This window comes from Arachis stenosperma, chromosome 9 (genome assembly GCF_014773155.1).
Source record: "Arachis stenosperma cultivar V10309 chromosome 9, arast.V10309.gnm1.PFL2, whole genome shotgun sequence".
NCBI lineage: Eukaryota > Viridiplantae > Streptophyta > Magnoliopsida > Fabales > Fabaceae > Arachis > Arachis stenosperma.
In genome coordinates, this window is record NC_080385.1 from 133,735,817 (window position 1) to 133,762,027 (window position 26,211).

Genomic DNA, 26,211 nt, shown 5'->3' on the forward strand with positions numbered 1-26,211 from the left:
AGGGACTAATTTGCTGATCCACAAATTCAATGGCATTAAAATCGGGAGCATTGAGGTCGAAAGGCTCAGCTGTTTTTTGTTTTTTATTGGGAGGAGCAACAGAAGGAGCAGCAGAAGTAGGGTGAGGATCCACCAGACGAACTCGGGGAGTAGGGATCACCTTCTTCACCCCAATGGAACTCGACACAGACGGCTTCACGCGCACTTGGGAGGATCCTTCCCCAGCTGCCTTGGCCGAGATGTTTCTAGCAGCAGTCGCCCTCTGCGCTCTTTTAAAAGCTTTCATGGATTCATTATTCTTCATTGCCTCTGCAAATAAAACAGAAATTAAGCTACAAGTCGGAAAAGACAGTCACAAGCAATATAAACAGATAAAAAAGGAAACACAAAATACCCAGCTCAGTTTGAAGAAGAGAGGGATTGGTTAGAAATTTCTTTGTGTCGAGATGGGAAGGTTGACCCCAGTGTTCTTCCAAGACAGTCACAAAGGCTCGCTCAGCCTCATCCAACATTTCCCACGTATATCGGGACACCCTCACATCTTTTTGCCATTCCAAGGGAAAAGCAGGCTCGTCATTTTCATCCAGAAAGAAGGGCCGAGCTCCTTCAACAGCTCGGACCTTGAAAAAGTAGTTTTTAAAATTGTGGAATGACTCGTCAAACATGGAAAAGACCTTCTTTCCCTGGGTAGAGCGAAAGGAGACCCAAGCTGCCTTCTTTTTTACCACTCCGGGCTTAGTCAAGACAAACAGATAGAAAAAAAGAGATTGGAAAGCAGGGATACCAAAACCATTGCACAACAATTGAAAAATCTTTATGAAACCCCAGGAATTAGGGTGAAGTTGAGAGGGGGCGACATTACAGGACCATAACAGGTCGGCCTCAAATTTAGTAAAAGGAAGGGTGATACCTAGCTGACCAAAGAAAAAGTCATAAACATAGAAGAAAGGGCCATCGTCAATAATCTGAGTAGAGAAGCAGACTCTCTCGTCAGAAGAGGGAGGGACAAGTTCATAGTTCTTCTCATCACCCGGATTACTGCAGACACTATGAAACTGCCTAAGCTGCGCGCAAAACTCAGAATCAACCAGAGAGACACACATAAGAACCATCGAGTCCACCCAATCGGCCATGCCCTCAGGGACCTAGGAAGGCATCTCTACAACGTTATTTCGGAAAGACATGAGGCCAACTAAATCCTACAAAAAGAAAAGAAGAGCGGATTACTTAAAAAATATCTCGGATGAGGGGCAAAACAACTCGACGGACGGACAAACAGAAAAGGAAAACCCCAAGACTCAAGCCAAAAGTCCTGGGGCATCCCTTGGAGGCAGTAACAAAGCAAGGTTTTTTAAGAAATCTCTACAACTCACGTCCTGACACTCATCAAAAAGAAAATAAAGTCTCAAAGGATACAAAGGAAGTAAAAATACAAAATCGCCACCCTTCTACAGTTTATCAGCAAAATCATTGTCAAAAACACCAAAAAATGCCAAGCAGAAAAACAGTAAAGATGCAAACTTTTTTGGAACCAAGCAAAAAAATCATCAGCGAAGGCACAAGCAGAAACGGCGACAACATAAAGAAAAAGATTCAAACAACAAGAAAAAGATTCACACCAAAAACGAAGAAATTCCAGAGCATGCAATAATCAGGCATGATAAAAGCAGAAAGACCCAAACTTCCTCTAAACAAAATGCAAACTTTCCACATATAAGGAAACCGAAGAAAGAAAAAACAAACCTGGAAAAAAGTAGAAGAAAACCTCGAAAGCCGAAAGAACAAAAGCCACAAAGACACCCCTCGAAAGCGGAAAACTGCGGAGGAAAAAACCTGGAAATCACCCCTCTTCCATAGAAAGCAGCGACAGAACAGACAGAAGAAGCTACAAAAGAAACAGAAAATGAGAGAGTAAAGGGAGAAGTTACGAAGAAGAAGTGAAGAAAAGAAACCGTTTTTTGATTGAGAAATTCAAAATAAAAGACCAAGAGAAAATGGGGCAATTAATGCCAATTAAATACAGATATTAAAACCTTCTCGCGTTCCCAAAAAAGCGCTGATATAAAAGTGCGCGCTTTTAGAGGAAAACGTTCTACATTCAAAAGATTCTACATAAGGAAGAAATCGACAAAATGCTTGAGTTCGGCTTCATCATAGAAGGACCGAAGTCCAAAAAACTCGACCTCGACAAAAAGACCGAGCTCAAGCAGGGGCACTGTTCATACCCTGGGTCGAGTTACCCGATCTGGGATGATTGGCGATAAAAGCGACCGACCTCCTTAGGTCCGACTAGCCGACCTCTTCTCAAAGAGCTCGGCCAAATCGACAGGAGAACCCAGTAAAGGGCCCAAATAGAGGAACACGACCCAAATTCTAGGGCGACCCAAGCCTATAGAGATAAAGGCGGTTCCATTGAAGATACGCTGACCTCAACTCAAAGATAAAGATAAGATAAGATAACTAACTTATCTTATCCAAAAGGTCACATCTCATCATTATAAATACGCTAGAGCACCCAGGTATAAATCATACTCTGATTCTACATAAAACCTGCTTAATACCCTTGCTAACTTAAGCATCGGAGTCCCTTGCAGGTACCCCCACCCTTCGGTGATAGAGGATCAGCAGCACCATCAGTCCAACAAGTTGGACGTACCAGCTCCGGCTGTCATCCACCTGTCGGACACACCAGCTACGACCAGTACGGAAGATCTAGTCCGAGATCGACCTCCAGTTTCAGGTAACCCCCGGAACAATTTCCTTGTTACTTATCACTCCAATATGATTTCTCTAACTAGGATAATCAATTAACCATTGATTTCTTAATCCGTTAATCTCTGTGGGATTCGACCTTACTCTTTTGTGAGTTATTACTTGACAACAATTTGGTATACTTGTCGAAGGGAAATTTGTTGAGAGACAAGTTTTCATGCATCAAGCCATAACTCGGCTTTCGAAACCCCAAATTCTTTCAAACTTATCTCATATAAAAATTGTGTCTGTGAAGTTTACTCCGTTTGAAGAACGAATGAAAAATATTTCAAAATGAGAAAGTTATGCACGTCGGAAGTTTGTTGCGCAAAACTGAAATTCTGCAACAATTAGCATTTTTACCCATTTTGCAGAACTTGCGTACACGATCATCTGCATGCAACGCGACCAACCCTTTCGGGTTTGGTATTTCACATACCCGAGAAAGAAAAACATGCACACGCGTTATGCGTGAGCCCTGAAATCAGCAAAGTGAATTTTGTGTTTTAGAATGTAATTTTGAACCCCCTAAATCCCTATTTGTATTCTCTAAGACTCTAGAATTAAGTTGTAATGATAGAGAAGGGGGGCTGAACTATGGAAGGGGACTGACTTGGGAGTGAAGCAAGTTACGGAGTAATGAATTATGATTGTGTAGTGGTGATTTTGGGCTTGTGAAGTGTTGACCGAACTAACATAATTATGACGATGATAATAGTGAATTTCAATTGAGTTTGGGATGGGTTGATGATAATGATGACGTTAAGGTATGATGGTGGTCGAATTGGAATGAACTGAATGAGATAGAGGTGACCGGGTAAGAGGTAATGGCACTGACCACTTGCTCCGGGTATATGCTAAAGAAGTGTAGAGATGTTGAGAATGAACGGACAGGATGACGGTACTGGTGTGTTGGATGTGGCGAAGCCGGTAGGGCACTAATCCCTCGATCTTTTTCCTCTGCGTTCTCTGTGATTGTGATGTGTTGGATGTGGGAAAGGCGGTAGGGCACTAATCCCTCGATTCTTTTCTCCCGCATTTGCTTTGGTTGGATTATGTTAAAAACGATCACGATGATTAAAATGAGATCATGATTGTTAGATGTGGAGAAGGCGGTAAGGTGCTAATCCTTTGATTCTTTTCCCCAGCATTCCTTGTGGTTGTGTTTTGTGTGATGTGAGGAAGGTGGTAGGCACTAATTCCCCAATGTTTTCCCCTCACATTCTTTCTCTCTTTGTCTGCAAGCTGGTAGGACACTAATCCCTCCATCGGTATGGCACGGCCTCACTTGGAGAAGGTGGTTGGGCACTAATCCCTCGATTTTGTGCCTCCTGGAGATGCGCAGTCAAGAGACAGTATCTGGGTTAGCTACCAGGTGTGTTGGGTTTTGGAAAAGTAACCTACCGTGAGCTCATGGCCAGTAAGATAGACATACATCATATGCATATGTATTCTTTTTTTGATTGTGCATTAATTGGGCTTGTCTATGTGATTATTATGCTTACCTGCTATATTTTCTACCTGCCGTATCTGTATTCTACTTGTGTTTGCTTTGTCTGTTTTGTTTGTTTGTGTAGTTCTATTGGTGTTCAGAGGATGGGAGAAAAAGCGAGGATTTTAGGGATTAAGTTAGAATTGAGATAGAATCATGAATTCTTAGATAATCTATCCTATTTATAGTGTTTAATGTTAGTTTTAAGACTTGAATCTGAGTGTTGAAGTTCTACGATCGTCTTTGACTTTCTCGGGACATTATATGTTATACGTGTGGGCACTGTTACCATGCTGAGAACCTCTGATTTTTACCCCATATATATTTTGTGGTTTTTAGATGCAAGATGTGAGGTACCTCGTTGAGGTATGCTGGAAGTAGGTAAAGGTAAAAGCTACTTTTTCCTTGTGTTTATAAAGTTTTATGAAACCCTAGAGTTTGAGTGTTGTGCATATTATGTGAAATTAGTGTAGATTGAGTACTTGAGGCATTAAGTTGAGCATTGGTGGTGAACTTGGACTTCAAGTTTGAGGGTTTGGTTTTGACTTCATGGAGGTATAGTTTAAGTTTCACTTAAATACCGTATAATGTAGTATAAAATCCTAAGCTAGATGCCCCTAGGTTTAAGTTTGAATTGTGTATTTAATTGGAATTGATATGTGTAGTGGTGTGTTGTTGCAATTGATGATTTAGATAAGGATTGTGTAAATTATGTATATTTGATGTGTTGTAGAAATTAATAGTTTGGATGGTAGTTATATATTTACGAATTATGTATTGAATTGGTGAATTTGGGTCAGAGGCCGTGAATTTGGGAAGGAGAATGAAAAAAGATAAAAATGGTTAGTGGTGATTGAATTGTATGAAGATGCATGAGTTTGAATGGAACATTGGTATAGAATGAGTGAAAATTGAAATGATTGATGGAATAGTGAAAAATGTGATTTTGAGGTGTTGAATTGATGAATTTGAGTAGAAATATGTAGATGAAGTAGGTTTGAATTTGATTGAGTGTGAATATGTGAATTGAGTTGGTTTGGGGTCATTTTGTTGATGTTGAAACTATTTTGGTTTGTGAACTTTTGGAAAAGTTGATAAATGTTGTTTTTGGTTAAAATTGATTTCTAGCCAACTTTGGTGAGCTATAACTCGATCCTCGAAGTTGAAAACTTTTCAAAGTTAAATTTTAATGAAAATTCATTTATCGATCTTTCCAACAATTCAAGAATTGTTGAAAAATGATTTAAAATGAAAAAATTATGCGTATTTAAAGTTTTGGTAAAAATATTGCATTTCTGTAGCATATTAGCCTTTCTGGTTTCTAATATGCATGCGTACACAGAGGCATCACGCGACGCGAGCACTGGCCACTGCCAAGTACTCTCACGTACGTGGACATGTCATGCGTACGCGACTTTGGCAAAAATTACACTCATGCGTACGCAAGCAGTTGCATGCTTACGCGACTTTGTCAAAATTATGGATTCATGTGTATGCATGAAAAACTTAGATTTTTGAGTTTCTAACCATTCTTTTAGCCTTTTAAAACTTCTATAAACCCCATCAAGAGTCTAGAGCCGGTGTAATTGAGGATAGAGGAGTTAGAAACGAGAATTAAAGAGATGAGTTAGTGAATTGATAAGAGATGAACAAATTGTGAAGTAATGAATGATAAGGGATAATGAGATGATGAATGGTAAATAGTTATGATATTAAGAGATGAGGATGAATAAATTTTGATTAAGATATGATGAGAGTGATTATGATGTTAAGAGGTGATGCACAATTGATTGAGATATGAAGAGAATAATTATGAAAACTATTTACTTGTAGTGGAGTGATTCTACTTGCCACAGCGGAATGGTTTCGTTTGCCATTACTTGCAGTGGAGTGATTCCACTTGCCGCAGCGGAGTGATTCTATTTGCCAGTTATACCTGTCTAGGTAGATGCAATGGAGTGATTTCACTTGCTCCGGACATGTCGGGTTTGGCTATATAATCGACAGATGATATCATCGGCCATAGGATAGACATACATCATTTGCATATGTTTGAATTGTTTGGGTTTGTTTAATTGTATTTGGTTTGCCTAATTGTATATGCTACATGTTTATATGCTAATTGCTTTACCTGAATCTACTTGTGTATTCTTTGTTTGCATTGCTTGTGTTTGCATAACTGAGAGGTCCCTCATGCTGGTGTCGGTTGATGCTGAGGGCTGTCCTTGTTGAGATGGAATGAAGAAATGGTTGAATAATAAAGGTAAATATTGAATGGGATAATTTGAGCCCCTGGGTTGATGTAGTGGAGAGATTTCACTTGCTATGTGCGGAAAGTTAATGTGATGATATAGGATTACTAAGTCAAATTATCTGAGGGTTGGTTCTGGTTTTGGATTTATTCTGTTGGAGAGTGGTGAAAGTATGAGAAATGTTGAATTAGATTTAGACTCCCTTAGTATTAGAGCGGTGAAGCTTACTCGATTCCTGTTTTATATTTTGTTTAGAATCTCTCCACATTTACTTTGAAAAATTATATGTATGTATTTATTTCTTTTGGAACTTGTCTATAGATGCCTTAATGTATCTTTTGGGAAAGATAGAAAAAATATTGTTGTACTTTTTATTTTTCTTGATTAGGACTCAATCAATAATGGTATTGAAAGGTTTATTGACTTACAGTGGTTGTAGCATGATGAGCGGATATTTTATACGCTTTTTGGGGGTAATTTCATGTAGATTTTAGTATGTTTTAATTAGTTTTTAATAGAATTTTATTAGTTTTTAAGCAAAAATTATATTTCTGGACTTTACTATGAGTTGTGTGATTTTTCTGTGATTTCAGGTATTTTCTGGCTGAAATTGAGGAAGCTGAGCAAAAATCTGACTTAGGCTGAAAAAGGACTGCTGATGCTGTTGGATCCTGACCTCCCTGCACTCGAAATGGATTTTCTGGAGTTACAGGAATTCCATTGGCACGCTCTCAACGGCGTTGGAAAGTAGACATCCAGGGCTTTCCAGCAATATATAATAGTCCATACTTTGCGCGAAGATAGATGACGTAACTTGGCGTTGAACGCCAAGTACATGCTGCTGTCTAGAGTTAAACGCCAGAAACACGTCATGATCCGGAGTTGAACGCCCAAAACACGTCATAACTTGGAGTTTAACTCCAAGAAAAGCCTCTACTCGTGAATAGCTTTAGTCTCAGCCCTAGCACACACCAAGTGGGCCCCAGAAGTGGATTTCTGCACCAATTATCTTAGTTTACTCATATTCTGTAAACCTAGGTTACTAAGTTTATTATTTAAACAACTTTTAGAGAATTATTTTGTACCTCATGACATTTTCAGATCTGAATTACACACTTTTGATGGCATGAGTCTCTAAACTCCATTGTTGGGGGTGAGGAGCTCTGCAGCGTCTCAATGAATTAATACAATTCCTTTATTTTCCATTCAAACACGCTTGTTCTTATCTAAGATGTTCATTCGCGCTTAATTATGGAGAAGGTGATGATCCGTGACACTCATCACCTTCCTCAATCCATGAACGTGTGCCTGACAACCACCTCCGTTCTACATCAAATTGAATGAGTATCTCTTAGATTCATTACTCAGAATCTTCGTGGTATAAGCCGGATTGATGGCGGCATTCATGAGAGTCCGGAAAGTCTAAACCTTGTCTGTGGTATTCCGAGTAGGATTCTGGGATTGAATGATTGTGACGAGCTTCAAACTCCTAAAGGCTGGGCGTTAGTGACAAACGCAAAAGAATCAATGGATTCTATTCCAACCTGATTGAGAACCGACAGATGATTAGCCGTGCTGTGACAGAGCATAGGAACATTTTCACTGAGAGGATGGGAAGTAGCCATTGACAACGGTGACACCCTACATAGAGCTTGCCATAGAAGGGATTTTGCGTGTGGAAAAGGATTTCAAGGAAAAGTAGAAATTCAAAGGACAAAGCATCTCCAAAACTCCAACATATTTCTCATTACTGCACACCAAGTAACGATTTGATTCTCTCTTATTTTTCTAATAATTTTAAACAATTTGACTTCTTACAATTAAATCCAAATAATCTTATTGGCCTCCTGACTAAGATTAATAAAATAAATATAGCTTGCTTCAAACCAATAATCTCCGTGGGATCGACCCTTACTCACGTAAGGTATTACTTGGACGACCCAGTGCACTTGCTGGTTAGTTGTGCGAATTGCCAAAGAGTTAGATTGCATTTCGTGCACCAAGTTTTTGGCGCCGTTGCCGGGGATTATTTGAGTTTGAACAACTAAAGGTTTATTTTATTTCTTAGATTAGGAATAATTTATTTTTATTATTTTTATTGTTATAGAGTCATCAAATTCTGATAGGATAGTTTCTTTTCAAAAATTTCTTTTCCAAAATATTATTTTTCTTTATTAATTGTTAATTTTTCGTGAGTTTAGTGTCTTGTTCAAAGTTTGGTGTTAATTGCATACTTTATATTTTTCTTTAAATTTTCGAAATTGTGTTCTTTGTTTTTCATTGATCTTCAAGTTGTTCTTGTTAATTTTTCTTGTTTGATCTTGAGTTTTTCTTGTTTTGTGTCTTTTCTTGTTTTTCTTGTGCTTTTTCAAAACATTAACTTTCAAAAATTATACTTTTATCCATAAAGATAATACATCTTTAAAATACGTTACATTTTTAGCTCAGTTGGTTATAGCGTTGGCTTATGTTCTTGGCAATTGGGCATCTTCTTTTCAAAATCTTTTTTCAAAAATAATTTTTTTTAAATTAATCTTGTGCCAAACTTTAAGTTTGGTGTTTTCTTGTTGATCTTTCTTTAATTTTCGAAAATTTATCTTGGTTTTCTAAAAATTTTAAGTTTGGTGTTCTTTCTTTTGTTCTTGGTGTTCTTGTGAATCTTCAAGGTGTTCTTGAGTCTTTCTTGTGTTTTGATCTTAAAATTTTTAAGTTTGGTGTTCCTTGGTGTTTTCCCTCCAAAATTTTCGAAAATAAGGAGCATTAGATCTAAAAATTTTAAGTCTTGTGTCTTCTGTGTGTTTTTCTCTTTCATCATAAAATTCAAAATTCAAAAAAATATCTTTTCTAACTAATTTTGAACTATTTTTTTTCGAAATTTTTATAAAAATTCAGATTTCAATTTCAAAATTTTTCAATTCTTATCTTTTTAAGAATTTAAAAAAAATAAATAAATAAATAAATAAAATATCTTTTTCAAAAATATCCTAACCACCTTCTCTCTCCTCAATTTTTCGAAAATCTTTCAAACTTTTTTTTATAAATTTTAATTTTTAATTTTCTTTCTTTATTTATTTTATTTTTAATTCGGTTTTATTTTATTCTATTATTTCGAAAATTATCTTTATAATAAAATAGACAATATCAACATACATACCCTCTCCTTTATTCCATCATGGAATTAAGTGGAAATGAACAGTCCAGGAGGACTCTGGGGTCATATGCTAACCCCACTACTGCTTCATATGGGAGTAGTATCTGTATACCCTCCATTGGAGTTAGTAGCTTTGAGTTGAATCCTCAGCTCATTATCATGGTGCAGCAAAACTGCTAATATTCCGGTCTTCCACAGGAAGAACCTACAGAGTTTTTGGCACAATTTTTGCAAATTGCTGACACAGTACATGATAAGGAAGTGGATCAGGATGTCTACAGATTATTACTATTTCCATTTGCTGTAAAAGATCAAGCTAAGAGGTGGTTAAATAACCAGCCTAAGAACAGCATAAAAACATGGAAACAGCTGTCAGAAAAATTCCTGAATCACTATTTCCCTCCAAAACGGATGACACAGCTAAGGCTAAGCATCCAAGGCTTCAAACAAGGAGATAATGAATCCCTTTATGATGCCTGGGAAAGATACAGAGAGATGCTAAGAAAATGCCCCTCTGAAATGTTTTCAGAATGGGTGCAATTAGACATCTTCTACTATGGGCTTACAGAAAAAGCTCATATTTCTCTAGACCACTCAGCTGGTGGATCTATACATATGAGAAAAACAATTGAAGAAGCTCAAGAGCTTATTGATACAGTTGCCAGAAATCAGCATCTGTACCTAAGCAGTGAATCTTCCATGAAAGAAGAAGCTAAAACAGTAACTGCTGAACTCAGTCCGGTGGATCAGGCTAATGAATTCAATCAGCAATTAGACTTTCTAACTCAGCAGCTAGCCGAATTCAAGGAAATATTACAGGAAACAAGAATGGCTAACAGGAATATGGAAGTACAGTTAAAGCAGACAGAAAAACAACTATCAAAATAAATAACAGAAGAATGCCAAGCAGTTCAACTAAGAAGTGAGAAAACATTAAATACCTCACTTCAAAGTAGCAGGAAGCCAAGAAATGAACAAATCGCTACTCAAAATCCCTCTGAGGACAATCAGAGCCCAGAGAGGAATAATGCTGGTGCTGAACACCCAGCCCATGCTCATTCCTAGCGTTCAACGCCAGAAACAAGCATGAATCTGGCGTTGAACGCCCAAAGGGAGCATAGTTCTGGCGTTCAGACGCCAGTAACAAATGGGGAGGTGGCGTCTAACGCCACTCCAGCTTCCACCCCTGGCATTCAAATGCCAGTGGGGGATCAGTCACATACAAGTGCTGATGACAACCCTTCTAAAAAGGCTTCCCAACCCACTTCTGTAGGTAATAAACCTGCAGCAACTAAGGTTGAGGAATACAAAGCCAAAATGCCTTATCCTCAAAAACTCCGCTTGAGCAATTTGCCCGCTTTACAGACTATCTCAGGACTCTTGAAATAAAGATTCCGTTTGCAGAAGCACTTGAGCAAATACCCTCTTATGCTAAGTTCATGAAAGAGATCTTAAGTCATAAGAAGGATTGGAGGGAAACTGAAAAAGTTTACCTCACTGAAGAATACAGTGCAATCATTCTGAAAAGCTTACCTGAGAAGCTTAAAGATCCTGGGAGCTTTATGATACCATGCACATTAGAGGGCACTTGTACCAAGCAAGCTTTATGTGATCGTGGGGCAAGTATCAACCTAATACCTGCTTCTACTATCAGAAAGCTTGGTTTAACTGAAGAAATCAAACCAACCAGGATATGTCTTCAACTTGCTGATGGCTCCATTAAATACCCATCAGGCGTGATTGAAGACATGATTGTCAAGGTTGGGCCATTCGCCTTTCCTACTGACTTTGTGGTGCTGGAAATGGAAGAGCACAAGAGTGCAACTCTCATTCTAGGAAGACCTTTCCTAGCAACTGGCCGAACCCTCATTGATGTCCAAAAAGGGGAAGTAACCTTGAGAGTCAATGAGGAGGAGTTCAAGTTGAATGTTGTCAAAGCCATGCAAAATCCAGACACCCCAAATGACTGCATGAGTGTTGATATTATTGACTCTCTGGTAAGAGAGGTCAATATGGCTGAGAGTCTCAAATCAGAGCTAGAGGACATATTTAAAGATGTTCAGCCTGACCTGGAGGAATCAGAGAGAATAGTAGAACATCTGAAAATCCCTCAGGAAGAGGAGAAACCTCCTAAACCCGAGCTCAAACCATTACCACCATCCCTGAAATATGCATTTCTGGAAGAAGGTGATACCTTTCCTGTAATCATAAGCTCTACCTTAGAGCCACAGGAAGAGGAAGCACTAATTCAAGTGCTAAGGACACACAAGACAGCTTTTGGGTGGTCCATCAGTGATCTCAAGGGCATTAGCCCAGCCAGATGCATGCACAAGATCCTACTAGAGGGTGACGCCAAGCCAGTGGTTCAACCACAAAGGCGGTTGAACCCAGCCATGAAGGAGGTGGTGCAGAAAGAGGTCACTAAGTTACTAGAGGCTGGGATTATTTATCCTATTTCTGATAGCCCCTGGGTAAGCCCTGTCCAGGTTGTCCCTAAGAAAGGTGGCATGACAGTGGTTCACAATGAAAAAAATGAACTGGTTCCTATAAGAATAGTTACAGGGTGGCGTATGTGTATTGATTATAGAAGGCTCAATACAGCCACTAGAAAGGATCATTTTCCTTTACCATTCATAGACCAAATGCTAGAAAGACTAGCAGGTCATGAATACTACTGCTTCCTGGATGGATATTCAGGTTATAATCAAATTGCAGTAGATCCCCAAGGAGAAAACGGCATTCACATGCCCATCTGGAGTATTTGCATACAGAAGGATGCCATTTGGCCTGTGCAATGCACCTGCAACCTTTCAGAGGTGCATGCTCTCAATTTTCTCTAATATGGTGAAAAAATTTCTGGAAGTCTTCATGGATGACTTTTCAGTGTTTGGAGACTCATTCAGCTCCTGCCTTAACCATTTAGCACTTGTTCTAAAGAGATGCCAAGAGACTAACCTGGTTTTAAACTGGGAGAAGTGTCACTTTATGGTGACTGAAGGAATTGTCCTTGGGCACAAAATCTCGAACAAGGGAATAGAGGTGGATCAAGCTAAAGTTGAAGTAATTGAAAAATTACCACCACCCGCCAATGTTAAGGCAATCAGAAGCTTTCTGGGGCATGCAGGATTCTATAGGAGGTTTATAAAGGATTTTTCAAAAATCGCCAAACCTCTAAGTAACCTGCTAGCTGCTGACACGCCATTTATCTTTGATAAAGAGTGTCTGCAGGCATTTGAGACCCTGAAAGCTAAATTGGTCTCAGCACCAATCACCTCTGCACCAAACTGGGCATTGCCATTTGAACTAATGTGTGATGCCAGTGACCATGCCATTGGTGCAGTGTTGGGACAAAGGCATGACAAGCTTCTGCACGTCATTTACTATGCCAGTCGTGTTCTAAATGACGCACAGAAGAATTACACAACCACAGAAAAAGAGCTACTTGCAGTGGTTTACGCCATTGACAAATTCAGATCCTATTTAGTAGGATCAAAAGTGATTGTGTACACTGATCATGCTGCTCTTAAATATCTACTCACAAAGCAGGATTCAAAATCCAGACTTATAAGATGGGTGTTGCTTCTGCAAGAGTTTGATATAGAAATAAGAGACAGAAAAGGAACAGAAAACCAAGTAGCAGATCACCTGTCCCGAATAGAACCAGTAGAAGGGGCGTCCCTCCCTCTCACTGAGATCTCTGAAACCTTTCCGGATGAACAACTATTTGCCATCCAGGAAGTGCCATGGTTTGCAGATATCGCAAACTACAAGGCAGTAAGATTCATACCCAAAGAGTATAGTAGGCTGCAATCAAAGAAATTGATTACAGATGCAAAGTACTATCTTTGGGATGAACCATATCTCTTCAAGAGATGTGCAGACGGAGTAATCCGTAGATGTGTGCCTAAGGAAGAAGCACAGAAGATTCTATGGCACTGCCATGGATCACAGTATGGAGGACATTTTGGAGGTGAGCAAACAGCCACAAGAGTCCTCCAATGTGGCTTCTACTGGCCTACTCTCTATAAAGATTCCCGAGCATTTGTACTTAATTGTGACAGTTGCCAAAGATCTGGCAATCTGCCTCACAGTTATGCCATGCCTCAGCAAGGGATCTTAGAGATTGAGTTGTTTGATGTATGGGGTATTGACTTTATGGGACCCTTCCCACCATCATACTCAAACACTTATATTCTGGTGGCAATGGATTATGTATCCAAATGGGTGGAAGCTATCGCAACACCCACCAATGACACTAAAACAGTGTTAAAATTCCTCCAGAAATACATCTTCAGTAGATTTGGTACCCCTAGAGTATTAATCAGTGATGGGGCAGTCATTTCTGCAATAAACAGCTTTACTCTGCTTTGGTTCGTTATGGAGTTAGCCACATGGTAGCTACTCCATATCACCCACAGACTAATGGGCAAGCTGAAGTCTCAAATAGAGAACTCAAAAGAATCCTGGAACGGACTGTAATTAACCGTAGAAGGGATTGGGCAAGGAGCTTGGATGATGCTCTGTGGGCATACAGAACAGCATTCAAGACCCCTATAGGGACCTCTCCATACCAGCTTGTGTATGGAAAGGCATGTCACTTGCCAGTGGAACTGGAACACAAGGCCTACTGGGCAACCAGATTCCTAAACCTTGATGCCAAATTAGCTGGAGAAAAATGATTGCTTCAGTTAAATGAGCTAGAGGAATTTAGACTCAATGCTTTCGAGAATGCAAAAATTTACAAAGAGAAAGCAAAAAGATGGCATGATAAGAAATTGTCATCCAAAGTCTTTGAGCCGGGGCAGAAAGTTCTGCTATTTAATTCCAGGCTCAAATTATTCCCCGGGAAATTAAAATCCCGGTGGAGAGGTCCATATGTGATTACAAGCGTATCACCATATGGATACGTAGAGCTTTAGGATAATGAATCCAACAAAAAGTTCATTGTTAATGGACAGAGAATTAAACATTATCTTGAAAGTAACTTCGAGCAAGAATGCTCGAAACTGAGACTTGATTAGAGCTCAGTGGTAGTCCAGCTAAAGACAATAAAGAAGCGCTTGCTGGGAGGCAACCCAGCCATTTACAAAGTTTATTTACTAATTAAATAAATTTCCTTTTTTTTACAGGTATGTGTCCAAGTATCTTCAAGGTAAAATAGCAATTGCTTGAATTCACAGAGTTACAGCAGAATTTGGAAGTTCACTGGCAAAAAAAAAAAAAGCCAGTAAGAAACATTTTGGGCGTTGAACGCCCAAAAGAAGCACCCACTGGGCGTTCAACGCCAGTAAGGGTAGCCATCTGGGCGTTAAACGCCAGAAAGGAGCATCTTCTGTTCGTTAAACGCCAGAAAGAAGCACCTTCTGGGCGTTTAACGCCAGATTGACAGCATCCTGGGCGTTCAGAAAAATGCCCAGTGACAAAGGACTTCCTGGCGTTTAACGCCAGAAAGATGCATCTGCTGGGCGTTGAACGCCCAGGAGAAGCAACATTTGGGCGTTAAACGCCCAAAACATGCAGCGTTTGGGCGTTTAACGCCAAAAAGGTGGGGAGGAGGTAAAATTCGTTTTTCTTCACAAATTTTCTAATTTTTATGTTTCAATTCATGATTTCTTGCATAAACATGTTTCAATACCAAAGATTTTAATCCTAATTTCTAAAAACCCTAATTTCTAAAATCCCTTTTTCAAAAAAATATCAAATGTATCTTAATTCATAAACACAAATCTTTTTCCAATCCAATTCTTTTTCAAATCTTTTTAATTTCTTCTCATATCTTTTTTCAACTCATCTTTTTTTTTTCCGAAACTGCCTCTCCTTTTACTGCTCTCCTTTCCTTTCTGTTGCTTGAGGACAAGCAAACCTCTAAGTTTGGTGTGATTTGCCATGATCACTGAGCTAAAACTCATTAAGATCATGGCACCTAAGGGAACAGGAAGAGCAAGGATGTGAACTTAAGGGAGCTGAAGTGTCAGAAATTAATTCTTGAAGGCACCCCACAGACTAGAGGAACATCCACTTCCCAAAATACAGGTTGTTAAGTTCTAATTCTAGCTTTAACTCTGTGATATTATTATTATAGGATTTTACCTTAGAAGTTATATAGGAGTAGTAGTAATTAGCATATCTATTTTGGCTTTATTTCCAATTAAGTTATAACTTATTTTTCTCATCATCATCAAACATGAATAAAATAGTAGATTTGTAGAATAAAGAGGCAATTTAATTTTTTCGAGTTCTTAATAAGGAAAATTCTAATTATTTATATGTGGTGGCAATACTTTTTGTCTTCTGAATGAATGCTTGAACAGTGCATATTTTTGATATTGAATTTTATAAATGTTCAAATTGTTGGCTCCTGAAAGAATGATGAACAAGAGAAATGTTATTGATGATCTGAAAAATCATGAAATTGATTCTTGAAGCAAGAAAAAGTAGTGAAAAAAAAATTTTCTTGCGAAAAAAAAATGCCAAAAAGAAAGAAAGAAAAAGCAAGCAGAAAAAGCCAATAGCCCTTAAAACCAAAAGGCAAGGGTAAAAAGGATCCAAGGCTTTGAGCATTAATGGATAGGAGGGCCCAAGGAAATAAATCCAGGCCTAAGCGGCTAAATCAAGCTGTCCCTAACCATGTGCTTGTGGCATGCAGGTCCAAGTGAAAAGCTTGAGACTGAGTGGTTAAAGTCGTGATCCAAAGCAAAAGAGTGTGCTTAAGAACTCTGGACACCTCTAATTGGGGACTCTAGCAAAGCTGAGTCACAATCTGAAAAGGTTCACCCAATTATGTGTCTGTGGCATTTATGTATCCGGTGGTAATACTGGAAAACAAAGTGCTTAGGGCCACGGCCAAGACTCATAAAGTAGCTGTGTTCAAGAATCAACATACTAAACTAGGAGAATCAATAATACTATCTGAATTCTGAGTTCCTATGGATGCCAACCATTCTGAATTTCAAAGGATAAAGTGAGATGCCAAAACTGTTCAGAAGCAAAAAGCTACTAGTCCCGCTCATCTAATTAGAATCTGAGCTTCACTTGAGACTCTGAGATATTATTGTTTCTTAATTTCTTTTCATCCTATTTTATTTATCTAGTTTCTTGAGGACAAGCAACAGTTTAAGTTTGGTGTTGTGATGAGCGGATATTTTATACGCTTTTTGGGGGTAATTTCATGTAGATTTTAGTATGTTTTAATTAGTTTTTAATAGAATTTTATTAGTTTTTAAGGAAAAATCATATTTCTGGACTTTACTATGAGTTGTGTGATTTTTCTGTGATTTCAGGTATTTTCTGGCTGAAATTGAGGAAGCTGAGCAAAAATCTGACTTAGGCTGAAAAAGGACTGCTGATGCTGTTGGATCCTGACCTCCCTGCACTCGAAATGGATTTTCTGGAGCTACAGGAGTCCAATTGGCGCACTCTCAACGGAGTTGGAAAGTAGACATCCAGGGCTTTCCAGCAATATATAATAGTCCATACTTTGCGTGAAGATAGATGACGTAACTTGGCGTTGAACGCCAAGTACATGCTGCTGTCTAGAGTTAAACGCCAGAAACACGTCATGATCCGGAGTTGAACGCCCAAAACACGTCATAACTTGGAGTTTAACTCCAAGAAAAGCCTCTACTCGTGAATAGCTTTAGTCTCAGCCCTAGCACACACCAAGTGGGCCCCAGAAGTGGATTTCTGCACCAATTATCTTAGTTTACTCATATTCTGTAAACCTAGGTTACTAAGTTTATTAAACAACTTTTAGAGAATTATTTTGTACCTCATGACATTTTCAGATCTGAATTACACACTTTTGATGGCATGAGTCTCTAAACTCCATTGTTGGGGGTGAGGAGCTCTGCAGCGTCTCAATGAATTAATACAATTCCTTTATTTTCCATTCAAACACGCTTGTTCTTATCTAAGATGTTCATTCGCGCTTAATTATGGAGAAGGTGATGATCCGTGACACTCATCACCTTCCTCAATCCATGAACGTGTGCCTGACAACCACCTCCGTTCTACATCAAATTGAATGAGTATCTCTTAGATTCATTACTCAGAATCTTCGTGGTATAAGCCGGATTGATGGCGGCATTCATGAGAGTCCGGAAAGTCTAAACCTTGTCTGTGGTATTCCGAGTAGGATTCTGGGATTGAATGATTGTGACGAGCTTCAAACTCCTAAAGGCTGGGCGTTAGTGACAAACGCAAAAGAATCAATGGATTCTATTCCAACCTGATTGAGAACCGACAGATGATTAGCCGTGCTGTGACAGAGCATAGGAACATTTTCACTGAGAGGATGGGAAGTAGCCATTGACAACGGTGACACCCTACATAGAGCTTGCCATAGAAGGGATTTTGCGTGTGGAAAAGGATTTCAAGGAAAAGTAGAAATTCAAAGGACAAAGCATCTCCAAAACTCCAACATATTTCTCATTACTGCACACCAAGTAACGATTTGATTCTCTCTTATTTTTCTAATAATTTTAAACAATTTGACTTCTTACAATTAAATCCAAATAATCTTATTGGCCTCCTGACTAAGATTAATAAAATAAATATAGCTTGCTTCAAACCAATAATCTCCGTGGGATCGACCCTTACTCACGTAAGGTATTACTTGGACGACCCAGTGCACTTGCTGGTTAGTTGTGCGAATTTCCAAAGAGTTAGATTGCATTTCGTGCACCATAGCAGTATAAGATAGTAGCATAATATATGATTTCACATGTCAAAATTTAACAAAACAAACCCAGAAAAACTCAACAAGCCTTGAATTACTAATTACTATATATACTTTCCCACTTCAACTAATAAATGAACCCCTATTTAAAAATTAATGTTCTAGTACTACTATTGTCATAAAACATATATAGTTAAGAGATAGAATGAAAGCAAGTGCTATAACTAAACGCCACAAACTTAATTATGTCTTTGGTTGAAAACCCAACATGAACGACAAAGACAATTTTCACTCGCCACATTAACACCCCAAGATAGAGAGAGACACATAGACAGAGAGAGAGAGAGAGGAATTTACCTGTAGATGATGGGGTCATGATGGGCTCGAGGAAGACAGCGACGCACTCAAAGGAAAAGGACTTTAATAACATGCACACAAGTAGCTTCGACGGAGATGGGCTCACAGTGACGGCGATGAATCTTTAAAAGAAGAAGAATAAGAACATGCAGTGAGTTAGCAAGAGAGAGAGAGAGAGAGAGAGAGAGAGAGAGAGAGAGAGAGAGAGAGAGAGGAACTTACCTGCATATGATGGCGTGGCGGCGGGCTCGAAAGAAGACAGCGACGCAATCAGAGAAAAGGGGCAACAGTGACGAGCTCAGAGGAAACTGCAACAACGACGGGCTCATAGAAACGACGAGCGGCGAAAAGAGGCGTTGCAGAGGTCGGCGGGTTTAGGGTGATAAAGGTCGGCGGGTTTTCTCAGGCATTGGAAAAGAAGACTCTGGTCTCTGACTCTCTGGATAGTGGTAGTGTGTGAAAGGCTGGAGGCAATAGATTGAGAAGTGAACAGAAAGCCATAAACCTAAAAGATATTTATAGAGAGTGTGATTCACGCCTTTAATCCCTTTGGATTTGCACGAAAATGAAAAGACTAGTTCTTGAATGTTGAAGGCGAGGATTTTTTTATTGAGATCAACAAAATATTATTTGCGGTGGTTGGGATACCAAACCGCTACTATCTTGATCGTTTTGTTACTGAGCTCAAAAATACTAACAGAATCATCGGAATTCTGCCAATTTGCGGCGGTTTAACAAATGGCCGGTAAATTTTCGCTACAATTTTTCATGTGTGTTGTAGTGAACTAGTATCGACAGCTTAGCCGTCGGTAATTAAAATACGCGAAAAATACAAAGTGTACTTTTTAGCGACGAATTTATTTTATTATCAATGATTAGGTCGTCGGTAAATTCCATTTTATTATGGTCTATTAAAAATGTTATGGGTAATCGATGCGAATGTAACAGTAAAATATATTATTATTATTATTTAAACAGTGAAATAATTATCTATGTAATTATAATGATTATTAGAGCGTATTTTGGTCAAATAAATTAAAAAACATATTATTTTAATCTTACAAGCAAATGAAATGTATATTGTATAAATAGAAAAATATTATTTAGGCATCTTCGAGAAAAGGAAATATCATTTTGTTAGGACTTTAAAAGGTCGACCTTTCACTCTTCACCATTAGTATTTAAAATCCCTCTAACAATCATATCATATATATTTTGATATTATGTTAAAAATTAAATTCATATATATAAAACATCATTTGTCAAAAACTTAAAAAATTGTGGCGCTCATGTCACCAAACAATATGTATGCGAGACTTCTAGTATTTCCAGTGGTCGTCAACTCGTCATCATGATCATCTCTCGGGTAAGATTGTCAAAATTGATTACTAATTGAAATTGTCTTTGAATATGTGGTATGGTCGTATGGGCCAAGGAAAAAGACAAAAAGGAAAAAAGAGCAAGTTAAATAATAAACTATATAATAGTAATTAATAGAATATAATATTGGCATAAATATCAACAAGGAATGGCCAGTATATTAGCTAGACCTGCTGTGATGGTGTTTTAATTATGCAATCCCGTATTCTTTATAATAAATATTATTTTAATATTAGTATTTTTTAACAATTAAACATTTCTTATTTTATTAATTAAAAAAAATTATATATAAAATTAATTAATAATAAACTATTTTTTATTCAAGTATCAAGATTATTTAATATATAAATAATATTTTTTTATTAGTTTTATTGAATAAACGGTATCCACATGATTAGAAAGTGTTAATTAATTTTGTGTTTTCTTTTTCATTTTAAACGCAAAAGCAATAATATTCAAACTTGCCAGCAGCAAAACAAAACATATGCTTAAACCTAAATGGGTTGTTACCTAAATGTGGTGGAATTAAATTTCACTCATATGACTTATTATTGGTGCCACATATAATGATATGATGTTTCATAGTTGATGAATATTCGGACATGTATTCATTCGGTTGAAATTTCTAAATGCCCCACAAGACAGTAGGCTACAGTTAATGATGTATTTGTTGATAGTCCCAATTGCAATACCAAAAATATTCCATTTTCTTAAGATTTGAACCATCTAAGGTGTTTCATTTCATCATAGTTTCAAAGAGAAATAGTAAGGTGATTAACAATAATTATAAAAAAATAAAAATAAAAAAGTCAACAAAATAAGGAATCTGCATGTTCAGCAATCCAGAGTCGCTAAACCTATTGTATGGAGGGAATTGAAGTAACGGAATCTTTCTGTTCTATGAATTATGAATCTATTGGGCATGCTATATCTGCTCATAATAAATATTGATTCTATGATATTTTTGTGGTAAAATTTTAATCATGGCATTCCATACATTTTCTGTTTTGACATGATGACATATTGGCATTTACTACATTGGATAATAACTATTATTATTATTATATTTGTTATTTAGTTATTAATAATGATAGTATTACATAATATCAAAATAAAATGTCACTGAAAATTAAATGAATATCATCTAAAATATATAAACTTTTAATTCGCTAGTTAATTTTATGCAGAAGTATCCGGATTAAAAATTCCTTTAATGGTGTAAAATTTCTTCCATTTAAACCAACACTAACTAATTTTTTCTTCTCTTTATATTAAAAGTGTTAGTTGACCCATATCATTATCCAATTTGTTTGCCTTGTGAATTATTCTCTCAGTTTCCTTATATTCTACACCTTCCCTGAATGCACTTTGTTTTTAAAAAAACTTGAAAAAGTAATTTAGAAATAACATTACTAACAACCATTGATTAATAAAGAAAAAGCGTATTAGAGTTCTATTTTTAAATCATTTATAAATTAATAATATAATTGACATTATATATATAATGAATTCTTCAATTCATAAAAGAATAAGAGTGATAGACATTGTAAACTTAAAAAACCAAAAAAATCAGAATAACAAATAGAAAAAAAATGAACAAGATTAAATAATTATTTAATATATATATCTAAAATCATTTTATTCATCATCCACAATCAAACAGAACTTTAGTAAGATCCTTAAAAAATGGTAAATGAGTCGAATTTGCATGCAATTACCGAAATAAATACACACATATAGCATGATGATGACAATAACTGAAAAGGGCATAGGATCCTTGTGGTTTTGGATGTTTGAGGTGGAAGAAGTCAATGGTGATGTCTAATTGGTATATGTAGTTAGTTAGGAATTTCATGGTGTTTTTCTCTAATTAATTAGCTTGTCGTATTTGCATAGTATATACTGATATACATCAGAGGACGGAGTTGCTAAGTGCTAACCATTAGAAGTACGGCTGTGATTTATATAATTAGAGAAGTGATAGGAGACCAATAGATTTTATGATTTGTAGTTATCAATAATTAATCATCATTAATATTTTTAATGGTATGAGATTATATTTAATAGTATAAAATTACTCACTTTTTTTTTATTAATTAAGTACTGGTCAAATCTTAAAAAAAAATACTGACCTCTAAACTTTTTCTAATAATTATTCTCTTTTGATAAAAAATTTCTTAAATTAAAAGATGGTTAAAATTAAGTTAACATGTTAAGTCAGCAAATAAATAATGTGCTTTAAAATTATTTCTATGTTGATATCCCTCAAAGCTATTGGATATAATTAATTTCAAATTTTTGGAGAATATCCATTATTAAAGTTTAGATCAACTCCTCTAAAATAAAAAAAAATTAGTAAATAAATGAGAAAGTAAAGTCTAATTATTACTCTTAAAGCTATACTGGAAAGAAATTTATTTTAAATATTTAGAGAATCGAAATCAATTACTAGAATTCTTAATTTTCCAAAATAAGTACATTGTTGATTTAATTATAATAGAATCTCTGTTCAAAGAAAACTAGAATAGAATCCCGATGAATATATGATTCAACAAAAGAAGGGTGCATGTGATGAGCTAGTGGTTTGTTTAGGTTAAGAAGGCCAAATCAATATGATGATTAGTCGACGCAATGACCAATAATGCATTGGATAAATAATATCTTTAGACAAGTTATGAATTGTGATTAACAAATATAATTTAATTAATGCATTGGAGACATCATATTATGTGTAAAATGGTATCAATCTTAAGTAGTAAATTGATAATAAATAGAAAAAGTGAAAAAGAGTTGCTGGCAGCCAGTGAAATGGTTGCAGCAGAATGAGGAAGAAAAGGAAGAAAATAATGATTGAAAAGGAATCGAAAGAAAGAAGAGTGTTGTGATGATGAATTTTTTTATTCCAATTGAATAATACATCATAAGAACTTCACACTATGCTATATGGTTTATATAGCTGTGTAAAAAGTGTGAAAACAAAAATGAATAACAAACTATATATTAGCTAGTCCTAACAAACTAGTCAGCTAAACAATCTAACAAACAAACAAAAATATACTAACAAATCTTTCACATTTGAAAATATTATTTTCAGCATATATATTAACTAACATCCCCCCACAAGCTGGTATTACTTGGCTTGTGTAGATCAAGTAATCCCGGCTTGGATAGCAAGTAGGACAAGGGTCCTGGTGCAAGAGGCCTGGGAAACAGATCAGCCAGCTGCTCACTAGAAGCAATATGTTGAAAATTTGAAACACCTTCTTTATATTTGTTACGAGCTACATGACAATCAATTTCAACATACTTTGTCCGTTCATGAAAAACTGGATTTGAGGCAATACATATAGCAGATTTATTGTCAAAGAATATATCAACAGGCAGGGGAGGAAAAATCTTGAATTCTTTTATAAATTTCAGCAACCATACAAGTTCACAAGTTTCATTTGCTAGAGCTCGATATTCAGCTTTAGAAGAGGATCTAGAGACTGTTGTTTGCTTCTTGCTTTTTCAAGATATAAGAGTTTGGTCAAGAAAGAAGCAATAACCAGTAATAGATTTTCTAGTATCCTTACAAGCCCTCCAATCAGAATCAGTATATCCAGAGAGAATAAAAGAATTAGAAACAGAAAAGAAAAGACCTGATGCTGGTGACTGTTTCAAGTATCGAATCACTCTATAAACTGCTTTGAGATGAACATCGGTGGGACAATCCATGAATTGAGTAAGACAACCTACAGGGTAGCTCAGGTCAGGTCTAGTATTGGTGGGATAAAGAAGGCGACCAACCAACCTTCTATAAAGAGCATCATCGGGTAGAGGAGAGCCAAAATTTCTTGACAAAGATGTAGTATAATCCATGGGTGTAGTGGCAAGTTTGGCTCCAAGTAAACCACAATCATTGATCAAATCTAAAGCATATTTTCTTTGATAAAGAGCAATTCCTGTTTTACTTCTTGCTACTTCCATGCCAATGAAGAATTTTAAAATGCCAAGATCCTTTATCTTGAATTTGCTGTCCAAGAAGTGCTTGACAGCTTCAATTTTCGAGAGATCATCACCAGCTAACACAAGATCATCGACATAGATCAAAATAGCAGTGAAGCTAATATTAGTGGACTTGGTGAATAAAGAGTGATCATTTTCTGACTGAATATATCCCAAATCAATTAGAGCATTGGATAGTTTGATGTTCCATTGACGGCTTGCCTGTTTCAACCCATCAAGAGATCTTTCTAATTTACAAACTAACTTGGGATTATCACACTTCAGCCCTTTTGGTAACTTCATATAAACATCTTCATGGAGATCCCCATAAAGGAAGGCGGTATTGACATCAAGTTGATGAAGATGCCAATTCTTTGATGCTGCAATTGTTAAGAGAACTCTTACTGCGCTCATTTTTACAACCGAGCTGAAGGTGTCAATATAATCAATGCCTGGAATTTAAGTGAACCTCTGATGAATGGATTTTTGACGGTTTAAAATTTCACAAATGAATTCTCGTTGCAAGTATAGTTTCTAAACCAATCACTAATCCTTTCATGCAAAAAGTTGTTTGTCACTAAAACAAACCCCTAAAATTTATAAACCGAAGTATTCAAACCTCGGGTCGTTCTCCCTAGGAATTACAATAAAGTGTCTTGTTATTGGTTGTGAGTTATTTTGGGGTTTTTGAGATTTTAGACAAGAAATATAAATGGCAAAAAAAATAAACTAACAACTATAAAAGGCTCTTGGCAAGGTATGAAAATTAGAAGTCCTATCCTAGTTATCCTTCTCAATTGTGATGAGAATTGTTCATTGCTACCACTTAGTTAACCCTTACTAAATAAAGCAAAGTCAAGTGGAAGAATTGACTTGAGCCACAAGTCCTAGCCAACTCCCAAGGAAAGACTAGCTTTAGTGCACTCCAAACCAATTAGCAATCTCTCCAATTATCAATCAACAAAGGAATTAGATAACTCAAGTGTCACTAATTACTCTACCTAGGCCAAGAGGAACAAAATCTACACTAAAACTAAAAGAGACATTTCAACAAACACATAAAGTGCAATAGAAGTAATCATTATTAAATGCAAGAATTAAAGAAATCTACAACTACAAAAATAAGAGATCAACAATAGAAAATCAAAGAAGACACATTTAGTATGAATTACCTCTTATTAAATTGGAAGAATGTAGAAGGATCAATACTAGATCTACAACAAAATATAAGAACAACATAAAGGAAATTACAACAAAAGAGTAGAAGAACATGAATGTAGCAACAAAGAATTGAGAGATAGAAGTGGAAGAAAGCAAGGATTAAAACCTAGATCTAAGAACTAATCCTAATCCTAATCCTAGAGAGAAGTGAGAGCTTCTCTCTCTAGAAACTAACTCTAACTACTAAACTAAGCTAATCTCAAATAATGGTAACTAACTTAATGGTAAAAGTATCCTCATTCCCCCTTCAATCCTTGGCTTAAATAGCATCAAAAATGAGTTGGATTGGCCCCACAAGGCTTTAGAATTCGCTGGCCATGTATTGCTTTAAGTGGACCATATGGCAGCAGTGATGCGTGCGCGTACAGTGCGTGTACGCGTCACCATACGTGTAGCAACTATAGCAAATCTTATATCGTTTCGAAGCCCCGGATGTTAGCTTTCCAACCCAACTAAAACCGCATCATTTGGACCTCTGTAGCTCAAGTTATGGTCGTTTAAGTGCGAAGAGGTCGGCTTGACAGCTTTCCGGTTCTTTCATTTCTTCATGAGTTCTCCAACTTTTCATGCTTCTTTCTTCATTTCCTTGATCCAATCTTTGCCTCCTAAATCTTAAATCACTTAACAAACATATCAAGGCATCTAATGGAATCAAGAAGAATTAGATTTAGCTATTTTATGTCCTAAAAAGCATGTTTTCACTCTTAAGCACAATTAAGGGAGAAGTTATAAAACCATGCTATTTCATTGAATAAATGTGGGTAAAAGGTCATAAAATCTCTTAAAATCAATACAAGATAAACCGTCAAAACGGGGTTTATCAACCTCCCCACACTTAAACCAAGCATGTCCTCATGCTTAAACCAAGAATGAAGTAAGGGTATGGCGTTTATTCAAATGGAAACTAACTAAATGCAATCTACCTATATGCAACTATCAAATG